The following is a 17,922-nucleotide window of genomic DNA, read 5'->3' as shown; positions in this document are numbered from 1 at the left end:
TTAAAAGACCTAATTCTTTTAAAATATTACCCTCTTCATAGGGATAATGTAATGATTATTGAGATAATTCTATTAAAAAACCATGGATCTAAAGGAAAAAAGCACTCTGTTAATCTAAGGGGAATTTATTCAACATTGCATCATGGTAATATAGGAATGAGAGCAGAATCAAACTTAAAGAAGAGATTTTTAAAAACTAAATTAACACATTAAAGCTTTTTATTTTTATGACACTTGTTTATATGCACATAAGTAGAACATACTCAGTTGTTTCAGAAAAATAAAAATAATGATACCACAAAAAAGAGTCCTTTGAGAACACAATTTTCAGTATAATGTTTTTGATATATTATGTTTTTGTTTTGTTTTCAAAATGAACAGGATATTTTTCCTCATTAATTTTTAATTTATAAGGGCTTTTACCAAAGAGTAAGAAAAATCTTTAAATTCTTTTCCTGAATATTTATGTAATATAACTTTCAGGGCTCCCCCATGGAGCATTGAAATTTATGATACACCATCATCATCGTTACCATCATCATCATCATCATCATCATCATTGTCATCTAATGCTTTCATTCCTGAAGAAGACCATGACATCACAGAAGTGATGCTATGACATGCAAGTGAATTGGATTTAAATTAGGGAGCGCTGTGCAAGCTCACCTACCTCACTGTCCTCTCCAGAACCATCTGGGAACAGTAGGAGTAGGACAACTAGAGATAGCCCTAGATACAGTGCTCCCACTCTTGGGCCTTTTAAGCTATGGTCTTCAACAGGTTTCAGTTTGTCTGAGGCTATACCCATTTAGTGAGTAAGGGTAGGTAGAAATTGAGATAAAGAATGACCTCTTTCGCCCAATCAAATAAAAATCTAAATAAATAATCGGATAGTATACATATCAAAATAGTAGTTTAAAGTATTTTGGACAGATACATAACAGACATATGTTGGCTTTGCCAAACCAAGAGATACCTTTGATCCTTAGCTCCTAGACCAATGAGTTAATATTTTTAAAGTGTTATATAAATTATAGAATGTTATTGTTACAGCAGTTCAACAAGTCTACTAAGAGATCAAGTCTTGATCAATAAAACATTGGAAAATTCTATCCCCCTCCTTCCTATGCCACCACTACCAATCTGCTTTACACTTGGGTTTACAATCTTTCACAAGTTGTTTAGCTTGAGTAACTTTTGTGTTTTCCATTTTTTCTGGGGAGGAAGCTGTGGGTTCTGGATAAATTCAGGAATTTACTAGAACTAGCTCCTAGGGGATGAATTAAAACTCCAGGAATATGCAATAAACCTTAGGTGAGTAGTATCTGACTGATAAATTTCTTTCCTGCCAGAACTCATTTGTTTTTCTTTAAATGTGTTTGCCACAGTGGGATCCATGTAAATAATCAGACACAAGTCAGGAATGAGAGCAGCCAGATCCAGTAACACCTGGAGTTTACTTCCTTTTTTGTGTTTTCTCTTTTCTTGCCAGTGCCTCAAAGCAAGTCATAGTTAGTATAGCTAAAGTATCTTTGCCATTAGTTCATGCATTTATACTAACATACATAATAAACCCAGGTGGTAAAAAAATTAGTGTTCATGTCTCTTGGCTTCCCTGGCTTTCTTAAAGTCCCAGTTAAAATCTTGCCTTCAACAAGAAGTTGTTTTTTTTTTTTTTCTCAACCATCTCAACCCATCCTTAGCTAGTGCATTCCTTCTGAGATTATTTCCAATTTATGCTGTATATAGCTTATTTGTATATAGTTGTTTGCATATTGCCTCCTCTTTTAGAATGGGAGCTCCTTGAAAAACAGAATCATCTGTTGTACCTCCAATGTGTGTTGACTGACTGATATATACTTGCATTTATAGGAATGGGGAGTGGACCTGAGATTCCATTGGCATAGGAGGCTGAGTTAAGAAAAACACATCATTCCCTGTAATTTACAGTCTTCAAGAGCAACAGAGACAACTTAAATTATATACACATATGTATATTTAGGGTGCCCCAAAAATCTTAGTACTGTGTTAATGTAGTGCATTGAAATGTTTACTTTAAAGATATCCCAAGCACAAATGTACATTACCCTCCCCCTTCCCCACCACTAATCTCAAATATTTGTTATCCCTCAACTTCTGCTACCAGTCCTAGTCTAGGTTCATTATGGATGCCCTCATCATATTCTCTTTCTCAGTGCACTACAGAGAGAAGTGGAACTTTCTAGAAAGATTTTAGTTCAAAGGGAAAATAAAGTAAAATTAAATATTAAATTAACAGAGCATAGCATTGTCCAATTACAAAGACTAGGAACTTCAAAACAACCTTTAATCATTATATAATGAGGATATACACAAGCACAATGCCTTCACTTGCTTGTCTAATACAACTCTGAGACACTCTTGAGGACCATCTTCAGTCATCTTGATCTATATCTTGCCACTGGATCCAGATGGTTGTGGAGAAGAAAATGAGACTGGTTGATTTTGCACATCCCTCCCTCAATTCAGTTCAGTCCAGTTACATGTCATAGCATTATCTCCTTGAGGTTATGGTCCTCTTTGAGAACTAAGGAAAAACAAGAACAATAACACCACACTTTGAACTCATTGGTCCACTAATTTCATTTCAAAAGTGGCCTGACTGCTAGATGAAGCCTGCTCTAAGTTTCATTTGGTCACTCCCTAAATTCACTCTTACTTCCTCAAAGCATTGATGCTGAGCTGGCTAGAAGAATTGGCCAAAAGTGAGACTTTCTGTTTCTTTTGTCTTGCTTTCCTATTCTCTAGATTAAACACCTTCATTTAAAAAGTAATGAACAGAGAGACTTAGGCCTGAGGGTTTATTGTAGTTAATGGCATCAGAAGGGAGAAGGCCCCAAGATCCAATGTCTCATTTTCAGATGAAGAAATTGAAACCATTTCTAGTCATATGAAAAGGTACTCTAAATCACTATTGATCAGAGAAATGCAAATTAAGACAAATCTGAACACATTAACACACCCCTCAGATTGACTAAGATGAAAGGAAAAGATCATGATGAATATTAAACTGGGATACTAATACATTTTTGGTGGAGTTGTGAACTGATTTGACCATTCTACAGAGCAATTTGGAACTATGCCCGAAAGAGCTATCAAAATGTACATACCCTTTGATACGCCAGGGATTCTATTTAGCTTGTATCCCAAAGAGATCATAAAGGAGGGAAACATATCCAAATGTGCGAACACGTTTGTGGCAGCCCTTTTTGTAGTGGCAAGAAACTAGAAACTGAGTGCATGTCCATCAGTTGTAGAATGGCTGAATAAGTTGTGTTTTATGAATGTTATGGAATATTATTGTTCTATAAGAAACAACCAGCAGGATGATTTCAGAAAAGCCTGGAGAGACTTACATGAACTGATGCTAAATGAAATGAGCATAACTAGAAGATCATTATACATGGCAACAACAAGATTATACAATTATCAATTCTAATGGACATGGCTGTTTTTAGCAATGAGATGATTCAGACTAGCTCCAATAGTCTTATGATAAAGAGAGCCATCTATACTCAGAGAGAGGACTATGGGAACTGAGTGTGGGTCACAACATAGTATTTTCATTCTTATTGTTATTTGCTTGCATTTTGTTTTCTTTCTCATTTTTTTATCTGATTTTTCTTTTGCAGCATGATAATTATAGAAATATGTATAGAAGAATTACACATGTTTAGCTTGGATTACTTGCCATCCAGGGAAGGGAGTAGGGAGGAAGGGGGTGGGGAGGAAGAGGGAAATTTGGACACAAGATTTTGCAAGGATCAACGTTGAAAATTATCCATGTATATGTTTTGAAGATAAAAAGTTTTGATAAAAAAGGCCCAATGTCTCTAATCTACCACCATGAACAAAGGAGCAAGGCAAAGACATCCAAACGAACTAATACAGACTTTTTTGAAGTTTTCCAAAGTTTTGACTACAGAGTCACTTGACAAAAGTTTTTGCAACTAAATTGATGGAACCACAAAGATTTCATATACTGAAACCAGGTGCAGAAAGTTTTTGCATTTCAAAGTCTTTCCATCATAACTCTCTGAGAAACATGTTCCATAGCCTTCATTAGTCATATAAGTGAATCCGCTAAAAATGTGCCATAACCCTGTTACATGATAAAGGGTGGTATAAAGTTCTTTTTTGTAATTGGACATTTCTATACTCTACAAATTTTACCTTTATTTTTACTTTATTTTCCCTTAGTACTAAAGTTCTACTGAAAAACTCTTCCCCTCTCTGTAATGCACAGAGAAAGAGCAGAACAGGAACATCCATTCAGAATCTAGCCAGGACTGTTTGTGGCAATTGAGGGATACTGAATGAACTGCCATCCTAATAGCTTTCAAGTTCCAGCTAGTATACTAGGAATTTATCAGACTAAATTAAGTTGTTCTCCTCCCTGCCCACAGCCCTTTTCTTGCATACCCAAGAATAGATTAGCTGATTTCTCTATACACTGTGAGTATTCATTAAATAATACTTGCATTCAGACTGACTGACTAATTGGCCCAAACTCAGAGAAAAGACCCTTGGCCACCTCTAAACCAGAAGAGATCTCCTCTAATATCTACCATACAGTACTTAAGAGATGTGGAAATGAGAGAAATGTGCCTGGTAATGACGGGATGCCAAATGGTATTTGTGCCAGGGTATATGCTTTGAAAACCAGTGCCTATATGTTTCCAGTTGCTTTTGCCACATAGGAAAGTGGGCAAAATTGCTTAAATAGCAGGCTTCTGAACTGCTGGCTTGCCTAACTTACTTAAGTAAAAAATTATTCCCTGGAATTGGAAAATAACTTTCCTTACAGTTATATAAGAAGCACCATATTTTTATATAGAAAAGGTACTAGATTTTAAGTCAGATAATTCTGATTTAATTCTAGTTCTACTATTAAATGTTGTTATGTCCTTGTGTAAGTCACTTAATCAATTTAAAATATTACTTAGGTTCCTCATTTAAGAAAGAACTGTTGTTCCAGATACTCCCTGAGATCACTTATAGAACAACTTTTTAATATTTATTTTGAGTCACAAACCCCTTTAACAATCTGGTAAAGCTCATGGATCCCTTCTGAGAATAATGTTTTTAAATCCATAAATTCAGTTCATACTGAAAAATAGTTATCAAAATATTTTTAAAAGAAGCAAATTTATGGATCCTAGATTAAGAACCCCTGTCTTACAGCATTTAATCTCACATTAGATCTAGCCCTTTGATGAAGTAACAAAATTAGATAAGTATGTTTATGCTCATTTTTTACAAAAGTGAACCAGTTTAAAAGTTAAAGCTGAAAAAATTACTATTTGGAAAGAGACAAAATTTAGTACAAAGTGTTTTAACTTATTTGTCACAGGAAATCAGTGTCTCTGTGCATTTGTGTGTGTGTGTGTGTGTGTGTGTGTGTGTGTATACATGTGAAAGATAATTCAGAAAAAAATGAAAAATTGTCTGTACTTGTAAAGTTGCCATTTTGCATTATGGGCTAGAGAGGATATATAATATCACCTCATTTATCCAATTCTTATGACCCATAGAATGAAGTGTTCTATAAAAGTGAATTTTCCATATAGCAAAAGTTTACCATTTCAACTGCCAAAATTTTTAAAATCATTTTGCAGTGAATCCTTTCTCAAATGCATTTTACAGTTGTTTTTCTCCTTAGAGAAAATATATTTAACATAAATGGAAACTCTTCTTAATGACTAAGGGCTATTGTGAATAGCAACTATTCTACCATATAGATATAGCAGTGTCTTAAGGAATTAAGGAAGATAAATGGGATTGTGTAGTCCTGTGACAAATAATTCTAGACACAATAAAAAAAATACTCATTTTTTTGTTTCAAGTTATAGAATGTTAAAGATGGAAGGGAATTTTTTTCTTTCCTTCCATTTTCTTGGGGAATCAATTACCTCTTCCCACTCTTCTCACTTTGATTACCTCTAGCATGCTCCCTTCTTATTTGCTCCTTCTAGTTGATCATTGTCTGAGAAATTGAATAATAAAAAGCTTATTGAAATTAAATAAGATAAATAGGTGCCAAATATAGGTGTGTATTCATTCTCCTATGAATTTCTTAAAATCATAAGCTTGCAAGATACTTTTGAAATCGACTAATTCAACCTTCATGCAAATCATAAAGACCATAGATAACATTTCTAAAAAACACTTTGCATTGATTCTTTGTGTAGAGACTTCCAGCAATGGGATGCTCACTGTCTCTCAAGGAAGCTAAACTTTTAGATAGTAGGAAAGAAAATCTTCCTAGAAATCTACTTCCTTATGACTTCCACCCTTTGGTTATTGGTTGGTGGGAGGCAGAAGGAAGGGACAGAACAGTACAGAGACAAGCAGAAGCATTCTGATCCCATTTTCATTTTACATACTTTCATTTATTTGAGGGCAACATCCATATCTTTCCCAAGTCGTTTTTTCTCCAGGCTAAACCTTCCCAATTGATCCAACTTATTTTTATATATAAGGTTAGATTCGGGGTCCCTTATCTGATCTCTTCTGGACAAAAGCCAGCTTGTCAGTGTGGCACCCAAAACTGAATCCACCCCCTTTAAGTGTTCCCTGACTGGACCAAGACACCATATGACTATTTCTGCTTTTGTGTTATGAACTATTATATTTATTATTATTATCAATCATTATATTATTAATGCTACCTAAAAACTATATGAACAAATAAAGTAGATGAGCCTCTGTCTATATTTCATAACAAGTATTTTGAATACTGAAAAATATATTGTTTGGTTGATTTAGTTCTGAATTACTGACATTGCTGGATATGTTAGCTACTGTCATCAGGCTGACTTTGGAAATGATAAACTTCTGCAGAATTGGTCATTTTACTTGGCAAGGTAGTTTCAAAAAACCTCACCCCACTCTGTGGCTGATTATTTTCGTAATAGTTACCTGGTTATCCTTCTTATGGAAAACAAGAAAATCCCTCTCTTGGATAATAGATATAGTTTAGATCCCATTCTGATTTATATAATAATTTCATAATACAATGACAGATAAAAGAACTTTCCTTTTATTGTACTAAGTGCTATTTTACATAAAACAGACCATAATTCAGAATCTGTAATGTCTATGGAAAGGTTATACTCGTTACCATCCAAATAGGCTGAGCTAATAAAAATTATATTTGTTACAATCCAAATAGATTAACCGGCCTTAAGGGCTTAGCTATGTATACACTTTTCAATTTCCTTATAATTAAATTAATATAAAATAGTCTTCACAAATAAATGACTGTATCAGAAACAGTTGAGCTCTGTTTAACAAAAATAGCCACTCTATGTACATGTGCAGCAACACAGGTGGACCTGGGATAGGAAATAAGGACCTTCTCTGCAAAGTGGAATGAAAATGTCAAGCTTAGTGGGACTACGTGGGCTCAAGATTCCTCATCTTTTTTTACTTTGGCTTTAGCCACATTACTAACCAGCAGCTGACTACAAACCACAGATGTCTCTTTCCTATTCTCCCTGGATTGTAGAGGTCACTTCAGTATATCTGCCTCCTCTTCTGTGAGTACTCTTAGCTATCAGTCAGACTATAGGCTATGGTTGTGAGCCTTTGGTCCTGTTATCCTAATATCCTTAAAAGCTCCTTAACAAAGGTTATACTGATAATTCCATAGCTATATAGCCTTTTCAGGATGTTTTTTTCCCCTTCAACAGCATTGCCTCTGTCAGCACTCATGATTTTTGTTTTTTGTTTTGTTTTGTTTTTTCAGCTCCTTTACACCAATACAATTACTATATGGATTTTGAAATCCTACTGTTTAGAGCCATCACATTTCTCTAACTTATAAAAGGTTATGCAAGGCTAAATTCTGTCTCATCATTTTTGTCTCCCTGCTGAGAATCTCTTCCAATAAAATATCAGAAACCCCCAAGACTGTTGTAGGGATGGGGTCATGGTCCCCACAAAGCAGTCTGACAAATTTAGTTTTGCCCCTTTGTCTTGTGCTTCCTATCAAGCAAAGTGTTAAGATGCTATGGGCTTGTTGTTTTTAAACATTAAAATTCCATTCCTTCAGCTATGAAAAACAAGTAGCAAGATAAGCATGGATCCCCAAACCTAAAGGGGAATCACTGAGGAAGGCAGGAAGCAATAAAATATATTTTGGGAAAGCATTGAGTTATAGCATTCCAGGAAATTTAAGAAATGTAATGAAACTGTCACTCAAAGATTAACAGGCAGCATTCATATTAAACTTGGTTTTACAAGGACCTTAAAGCTAGTCAGAGAGGCTTCTCCTCCTTCTGCTACTCCCAGTTTAAAAGGGACACTTGTGGAGTAACTCACAAACCAACCTAAGAAGGTATCATTCCTTGAAGTGCATCTCTGATTTGATTGCATCAATCACAGGGTGTAATTAATTCAAAGGTGCTATGTAACATAAATATATAATATAAACAGTATTACCATTCTTCCTACTTGCACAGTGCCTTGTATTTTACGGTAGTCATTGTAGCTTTGTCAATAAAAAATGACTAAATATGCAAAATATCTTAATCATTCCAGAACAGATTATTCAAGTTCCTTATTTCTCTTGTTGGTCCCTGCTGACCACTTTTTGGCCATCCCATTACTCATTAGTACCTCTACCATTAGGTGAAGAGAGGAAATGGAGATGAAATTCAAGTGGGTTCATTTTGCTACTTATCAACTGTTCTTGCTAAAGGTTTAATGAGACAGGAGGCCCAGAGGAATGACTGAATTATTTGGGGAGGGGGAGAAGGAAAGGCAACATGGAAACAATATAAGTATCTATCAATTGGAGAAGTTAAATAAATGATATAGGAATCTAGTGAAATGTGATCTTGTCATAAGATATGATAAATTTAGGAAGATGTGTATGAAATGGTGTACAATTTTTAAAAAACAGAGGCTAACATAACATATAAATTGGCTATTACCATTTAGATAAAGCCTCCTTGTTCTTCAAACAAGTTGTTAGGTTGTTTCATTTGTTCCAATCCTTCATGACCCTATTTTGGAATTATCTTGGCAAAGATACTAAAATAGTTTGCCATTTTCTTCTCTAGCTCATTTTGCAGATGAGGAAATTGAAGGAAGTATGAATAAGTTGTTAGTGATTTGCCCATGATCTCACAATTAGTAAATTCCTGAAACTGTTCCTCCTGACTCCAGGGCAGAAGTTCTATCTATTAGGCTTCCTAGCTGCCCCCCTTGAAACAAGAGGCATTTCCCAATGCATGCATTTTCCCTGATTTTCTTCTCTCCTGGCTTCCCTGACTTTCTTCAAATCCTAGCGAAAAATCCCATATCCTGCAAGAATACTTTCCCAATTCCACTTAATGTTAGTGTCTTCCCCCTAAGATTAGCTCCAATTTATCTCATCAATATTGTAGCTGTTGGCATTGTTTTCTTTGCCAAAATTGAAGGTTGAATCAGAAGTATATTTTCCAGAACTGACTGTAAAAGCAAAACAAAAGGCATCACTAAATATATAGAAAATAAATTAAAATCATTATATGCAACTTTGTAATAGGGGTTAGCAAATAAAAATATCATTTATAACTATTTTATTTTAATTTGTTGGTTTCCTACTTACCTGATCATTTTTCTTATATTACTTTCTTATGTTTTTGCTCATATATTTGAAATGCTACATTTGTCAGTGGAAGTAAAAATAAAAAATAGAAAGAATGAAAGATAGACAAGTAAATATATGTTTAAAAAATGACTGCATCAGTTCACAAGTGCCTTTTCCTTTTTTTTTTTTTTTTTGGTCTATTTTTTTTATTATATAGCTTTTAATTCACAAGATACATGAATGGGTCAATTTTCAGCACTGACAATTGCGAACTCTTTTGTTCCAACTTTTCCCCTCCTTCCCCCTATCCCCCGCAGATGGCAGGTTGACCAATACATGTTAAATATGTTAAAGTATAAGTCAAATACAATATATGTATATGTGTCCATACAATTATTTTGCTGTACAAAAAGAATCGGACTCTGAAATATTGCACAATTAGCCTGTGAAGGAAATCTTAAAAATGCAGTCAGGAAAAAATATAGGGATTGGGATCAATGTAATGGTTCATAGAAATCTCCCAGAATTCTTTAGCTGAGTGAAGCTAATTCATTACTGCTCTATTGGAACTTATTTGGTTCATCTCATTGTTAAAGATGGCCACGTCCATCAGAATTGACCATCATATAGTATTGTTGTTGAAGTATATAATGATCTCCTGGTCCTGCTCATTTCACTCAGCATCAGTTCATGTAAGTCATTCCAGGCCTTTTTGAAATCATCCTGCTGGTCATTTCTTAATGACCATATTCCATAATATTCATATACCACAATTTATTCAGCCATTCTCCAATTGATGGGCATCCACTCAGTTTCCAGTTTTGGGCCATTACAAAGAGGTCTGCCACAAACATTTTTGCACATACAGGTTCCTTTCCCTTCTTTAAAATCTCTTTGGGATATAAGCTCAGTAGTAACACTGCTGGATCAAAGGGTATGCACAGTTTGATAACTTTTTGAGCTCAGTTCCAAATCACTCTTTAGAATGGTTGCATGCATTCACAATTTCACCAACAATGTATCAGTGTCCCAGTTTTCCCACGTCCCCTCCAACATTCTGCATTATCTTTCCCTGTCATTCTAGCCAATCTGACAGGTGTGTATCTTAGAGTTGTCTTAATTTGCATTTTTCTGATTAATAATGACTTGGAGCATTTTTTTCATATGGCTAGAAATAGTTTCAATTTCTTCGTCTGAGAATTGTCTGTTCATATCCTTTGACCATTTATCAATTGGAGAGTGGCTTGATTTCTTATAAATTAGAGTCAATTCTCTATATATTTTGGAAATGAGGCTTTTATCAGAACATTTGACTGTGAAAATGTTTTCCCAGTATTGCATCCCTTCTAATCTTGTCTGCATTAGTTTTGTTTGTACAAAAACTTTTCAATTTGATATAATCAAAATTTTCAATTTTGTGATCAATAATGATCTCTAGTTCTTCTTTGGTCATAAATTCCTTCCTCTTCCACAGGTCTGAGAGGTAAACTATCTTATGTTCTTCTAATTTATTTATAATCTCATTCTTTATGTCTAGGTCATGACTTGGTGTATCTTATCTTGGTGTACAGTGTTAAGTGTGGGTCAATGCCTAGTTTTTGCCATACTAATTTCCAATTTTTCCAGCAATTTTTGTCAAACAGTGAGTTCTTATCCCAAAAGATGGGGTCTTTGGGTCACAAGTGCCTTTTCAATGGGAGGAGAGAGGGTAGGAAGAGAGAATCTCAAAAAAATCTCTTCAAAAAAACTCAAAATTTTAAAAACAAATGTTAAAAATTGTTTTACATGTAACTGGTAAAAAATAAAATATTAAATAAAAATAATTTTTAAAAAAGAAATGTCTCCAATGAGATGTCTAAATAATGTACAGATTTAATTTATTTATGCTTTAAAAATCCCCCATTTCCATAGGTAATTCGGAGTTGGCTTCATATCTAAAAAAGTTAAAAGTCTTCATTCAAAACATTCCCAAAATAGCTGAGTAGATTGGTGAAGCTAGAGATAGAATCTGTTATTTCATTGGTACAGGAAACTTTCGGATGAGAAAACTACTTGTACCATGAAAGACTGACAACTCCTCTGTGATTTATCACCTTAATGGACAGCCTAAAACACTGAAAGATTATGTGATTTGACCAGGGTCACAATGAGTTAAGCTATGAGCAGTTTTATCAGAAGTAGGACTTAAACTCAGATCTTCCTGGCTCAAAACCAGCCCTTTATCATACTGCCTCTTTAATGGTTTGGTAAAATATTCTATAACTTATATTTTATAAATGTAGAAATTAAATATCTCAAATATTTTGTTTTCACACTTTCTCTTTCATTATAGTGTATACTGGAAGACACTATCTGGGAATATATGAAGTATATACCTGGGAGTATATGAAGAAGGCATCAGAATGGAGACTGAAAGTAGCTAAAACATGCTTGCCCTAGAACAGAATGATTGGTACCAATCAATGAGCAGTTGGAAAGAAGAATTCAACAAATTATGAAAGTTGCCACTGAATGAAGATGAAAAACAAAAAGTTTTATAGCTAATTGCAGGGGGTGCAGAATTTGAAGCAAGTTTCTCCAATAAATGCTTCATTTCATAAAATACATAAAGAACTGTTTCTTGTATAATTAAAAGAGCCATTCCCTAATTAATAAATGGTCAAAAGATACAAAAAAAAAAAAACTTTAAAGTGAAGAAATCCAAATTATATAAGGCCATTTGAAAAAAAAATGTTTTCAATCACTATTAGGGAAATGAATTAAAGCAACTGTGAGGTTTCATTTCACATTCTTGAGATCAGTAAAACAAAAAGTAAATGATAATGGGCTGCAGGAAAATAAGAATATTGGTGCATTGTTGAAACTGATTTACTCTGGCCATTCTGAAAAAAAAAATTGGAGCTATTCTCCAAGAAGATCTCAAAAAAATCTCTTCAAAAAAAAACTCAAAATTTTAAAAACAAATGATAAAAATTGTTTTTGTGAGCCCTTTAAACCAATAATATCACAACTAGACTTTTGGCAACTTTTTGTGGTAATAAAGAATTGGAAATTAAGGTCAATTGAAGAATAGCTGAACAAAATTGTAGCATATGAATGAAATGTAATAACATTATTTTGCTGTAAAAAATGAAGGGATGATTTCAGGAAGACTTGTCAATGAAATGAGCAGAATTAAAACAAGATATACTGTAACATCAACATTGTAAAAATGAACAATTCAGAAAGATTTGATAATTCTGACAAGTACAATGATCAATCACAATTCCAAAGAACTAATGATGAGAAATGATACCTACTTCTAAAGACAAAAGTAATGAACTAATGCATAATAAGGTTTCTGAACCTGATCAATATGAAAATTTGTTTTGCTTGACTGTGCTTATTTGTTACAATGATTTTCTTTTTTTATCCTCTAGGTTGGAGGATGGGTATTGAAGAAGGAAAAAAAATAAACATATGTAATTTTAAAAAATAAAAATGTTGAGAGGAAAGTTATGTAAATCCATGATGTTAAGACCAGAGTTTCCCATGAGTTAGAAAGAAATCTATGAGATCAATGAACTTTTAAATAAAATGCTTTCATGAAAAAATTGCTTACAAATTCTCATGCAAAACTTCCCGAGTGAAAACTAGAGAACTTTTACCAAAGCTACTTTTTCCTACCTCACAATTTTCATACATTTTAAATTTTTCTTTCAAAGCACTTTGAGATATATCATTCTTGACTGTTTTTCTAGACATAAGACATAAGAATAGCATAAAACCTTCCTGCTCCGAGTTCTCATTGAGAAATATCATCCCAGAACCTGAATTCACTAGGTGTATATATATCCATAAAGTTTACTTTATATGTATATAACTCATGTTCCCTCAGATTCCATTCTCTTGAGTCTTAGAACTGTGGTCACCAAAACCACAACAGTGACATGTTGAGAGTGTTTCTATGAGCTTTTCCATAAGCTTATCTTCTAGCTGCCACCCAGCTAGCAACCATCTATCCCTAAAACCTTAATATTTCTTTTGCTTTTCTGTCACTCACTAGTATGGTTCCTTCAACACATATGGAATTGACTGATATCCCTGGTTTAAAGTATATCAGCTCATCCAAATGATCAAAAGCTCAATATTTTGTGCTTTTTACTACACCATTTGTCTTCATAGATTTTGTTTTAATTGAATCCAATTTTTAACTAATGCTATAATTCTAAGCTTCACTATGTCTCATCTAGCCTATGATTTCAGTTTCAAAATATTTTTCCCAGTCCCAAAATTGACCAATACATGCATATACAAGTATATGCTTATATAATTCAGCTGTGTACCTTTCTACTGCTTCATACAACTAAATATAAGAAAATAAAGTAAAACCAAAGGAAATAATGAAATAGACAAATTAAAATAATAATGAAAATGTGTTCTTAATGTGTGTCAATAAAATAAGTCTATGCATCCATAAATCTTTAAATGGCTTGTTAGTGGTTGTCAAATCTGAGTGAAATTTACCTTTGCAATACTATGAAATATGCAATACTGATATTTAATAAGCATTAAATTTTATATCTGAAAGAAAGCTGAAGAATACAAGCTAGACTAAAAGAAAAATGAGTCTTCTAGCTTAACAATGGACAAAAAACACCAGTGAAGTTATATTATCAATCAATCAGCAAGCATTTATTAAGTACTTACTAAGCCCTGGAAGTACAAAGACAAAAGTAAAACAGTCCCTACCCCAAGAAAATGTATATTCTAATGTAGGACACACATTTACATATAAGTGGATAACAAATATATATAAAATGAATTAAAGGTAGACTTGGAAGGGGGTACACTAGCCATTGAGAGGACTACTGGGAGAAAGGCTTCATATAGAACTAAGTACTTGAAGATGAGTCTTGGAAAAGCTTGGCATTTTCTCCCTTGCCATTTCAGATGAATGTTTTTGTTTTTGTTTTGTTTTGTTTCTTTAATGTGTGCACTTTTACTTGAACTGATAATGTCAGTGCACAAGTAAAACTCCTCAACTTCCACAAATACTGGCACCAAAATCAAAGCTGTAAAGTGTTCACTATCATCTATGTTGGGAACAGGGAGGGAATTTGGAGTCATCATTTATGAATTATTATTATTATTAAAGGAACAAGTATTTTTATTTGTAGTTTAAAGGACAATTGTCTTTTTATTACACTGTTATGAAAATGCTTATTTAATTTTAATTTTAATTTAAAAATAAAATGAATAAAATACATAACAAGTCATTTTTCCAGACCTAATCATCTTTGTTACTTATACTTTATTAATACCCTTTGCTTTTATGATTGGAGGATGGAGCCATCAATGCCCCCAAATGAAGGAATGAGGACAGGACAGCCATCTCCTCAGTCATCTCCTCTTCTTTTCCACAGGAAAACTCATTTCAAATTGCTTTGACTTCTCTATCATGTAGCTTCATCAAGAACCTCCTCTTACTCACTTTTCAATTTTCTTCTCTTTTTTATATTATCTTTCCCCATTAGATTGTTTTTTTCTTTTTTTAACTTTTTATTTTCAAAACATATGCATAATTTTCAACATTCACCCTTGCAAAACACTTTGTTCCAAATTTTTTTCTCTTAACCTTTCCCCCACCCCTTCCCTTATACAGCAAGTAATTTAAAATATGTTTAACATATTTATCATAACATAGAAATTTTTCTATACATATTTCCACAATTATTCTGTGCGAGAAAAATCAGATCAAAAAGAAACAACGAAATGAGAAAGAAAACAAAATGCAAGAAAACAACAAAAAAAGTGAATATACTATATTGTGATCCACACTCAGTCCCCATAGTCCTCTCTCTAGGTGTAGATGGCTCTCTCCATCACAAGACCATTGGAACTTGCTGAATCACTTCATAGTTGAAGAGAGTCATGTCCATCAGAATTGATCATCGTATAATCTTGTTGCCATGTACAATGATCTCCTGGTTCTGCTCACTTCACTTAGCATCAGTTCATGTAAATCTCTCCAGGCCTCTCTGAAATCATCCTGCTCGCTGTTTCTTATAGAATAATAATATTCCACAGTATTCACTTACCATAACTTATTTAGCCATTCTCCAATGGGCATCCACCCAGTTTCCAGTTCAAAAAGAACAAGTATTAAGGCAGAAAATACAAAAAGAGTTTTTTTTAAGTATTACATAATTTATATGTAAAGCAATACTATTACTTTCCTCTTCTCTCCCTCCCTATCTGTTCTATCTGTGCAGGACAGCCTTCACAGAGACAAGTAACTCTCTGTAACAATGCAATATATAATATTCGGAATGACTAGGAACGAGATGAGGTGAGATCTTTCAAGACAGGTTGTCAAAATTGAGTAAGGCTTCATCTACTTCAGAGTTTGAGTAGACCTGAAGGATATTAAGCATTGATTCAAGGGCATACTTAAGTCCCCTTTGTGCTATATTCACTCCCATGACATCATTTTCTCCCTATTTCAATCATGTAAGAGCAACTGTGTACTTATTGATCAAGTTCAATTTCTTGGGTAGTTCCCACATTTAAAATGTAAGACCTTCAGCCAATGAGAATGAGGGTCAGTGGTGGGAGGTGGTATTTGCGTTAGGGATTTAAGTGTTAACCCTGCCCCCAGGAGGTGCTTCCTCCCTTTGATCATCTGCTCAAGGGGTGGGACACTCTTCTTGTGAGAATGTATAATAAACTTTGCTTTGCTTCTAGAGATCTCTCCAGCTTTTTTATTAAATGGTGACCCCCTCACCATTTCTGAACCATACAACTAATTTTTGTTTTGTTTTTGTTGTTGTTGTTGTTGTTGTTGTTGTTGTTTTTGAAGTACAGAATCCTGAAGACTCTTTGAAGAACTTTAGAGATATGTACTTCCAAATATATTTAAACTTCTCATTACCTTCACCATTCCAATTTTTAAATCCTGAAATCAAGCCATCAAAAATTAAAAAAAAAAACATGCCAATCTCATTTCTTTTTTTGGTGGGAGGGGTTGGGAGGATAAGCAGAAGGCAATTGGCATAAAGAGCCATATGGATGTCAACATCACACTTCATCATTGAATTGAACATAGTTTCGTGCATTCCACAGTATTCCATACTAAGAAAGATGGTTGGAAGAGAACTTCTGGCATCAGAACCTCTCATTATCAATACTTATAACCTGACCATCAGGGAGCTTGTAGCTCTTTTCCAGAAAAGAGCTTAATGCAGCAGACATCATCTCCTCCTAAAAGTCCAGGACAAACATATTACAGCTTCTCCTTGATACTAACACAACTTCCCTCCCAGATGTGATTGTGAAGCAGTACCTTCTCTTTCATGGTCTGCTAGATCTAGGTGGAGAATGGCATGGGAAAAGGTATACCCTCCATAGATGAGCATCATCACTGGAGTCCATAACAATACTAGTGTACAAGCAGAAGTATAAGGTACAGACAGCCTGGATGGAAATGTACATGCATGGAATGTTGAAGGTCTCAAACATCATCTGAGACATCTTTTTTCTGTTGGCTTTGGGATTTAGGGAGGCTTCTGTGAGTAGCACAAGGTGCTCTTCAGAGTCCACATAGAGCTCATTGTAGAAAGTATGATGCCAGGTCTTCCCAAATCATTCCAGGTGGTGACAAAACCATGTCCAATAAAATATTTCAGATACTTCTCTTGCTCTGGCTGTCTTTTTGGCCCATACTCACCATCATACACTGATGTCTATGCCACCTGACAGTGGAAGGGAAAACAACTAACGGGTCTCCTGCAAAGCCAGATTTGCACATTCCAGAGCAATTGTCAATAACAAGAGCAGCAATATCATCATTCATTGTGAAATGAATGAAATGAAGTGGCAAGTTTAAATCCTTGAGAAATGAAGTGTGCACATCTGGAGGCAGAGGGGAGGCAAGAATATGCTGGGTAGAAGAGTTTACAGTCCCAAATGAATATTCTTCTCAGTTTCTCATTTTAAGAATGTTTCCCCTATCTTTTTTTGAAAGTGGGTATCTATTTTCTTTATCAGCTTCCTAGCCCAATATAAATGCTGGTTTTGGTGGGGGTAGTGCTGGTACCATGTACTTAAAAAAACTCACCAACCCTCTCAAGATAATTATTATAGTCTCATCTGTTCAATGAAAAATATTAAGAATGATTTGTGGGAAATTCTTCATTACGCTGTAGTTGTAGAAGAATTATTACACCATACAAATCCAATGTTATGTGAGTAAAGATTATCCATACCCAGAATATTGCTTTACTTGAGTAACGTTTTAGAATTTCCAGAGAGGTCTACATGAA

General features: G+C 34.2%; 1 pseudogene; it reads right to left on the bottom strand.

Moving 5' to 3' along the window:
• Window positions 1–507: 507 nt before the first annotated feature.
• LOC116422541 lies at window positions 508–17,453 on the bottom strand (annotated as a pseudogene).
• Window positions 17,454–17,922: the final 469 nt, after the last annotated feature.

The sequence above is a fragment of the Sarcophilus harrisii genome, chromosome 3 (assembly GCF_902635505.1).
Source record: "Sarcophilus harrisii chromosome 3, mSarHar1.11, whole genome shotgun sequence".
Lineage (NCBI taxonomy): Eukaryota > Metazoa > Chordata > Mammalia > Dasyuromorphia > Dasyuridae > Sarcophilus > Sarcophilus harrisii.
This window is presented reverse-complemented; position numbering and strand designations above follow the sequence as displayed.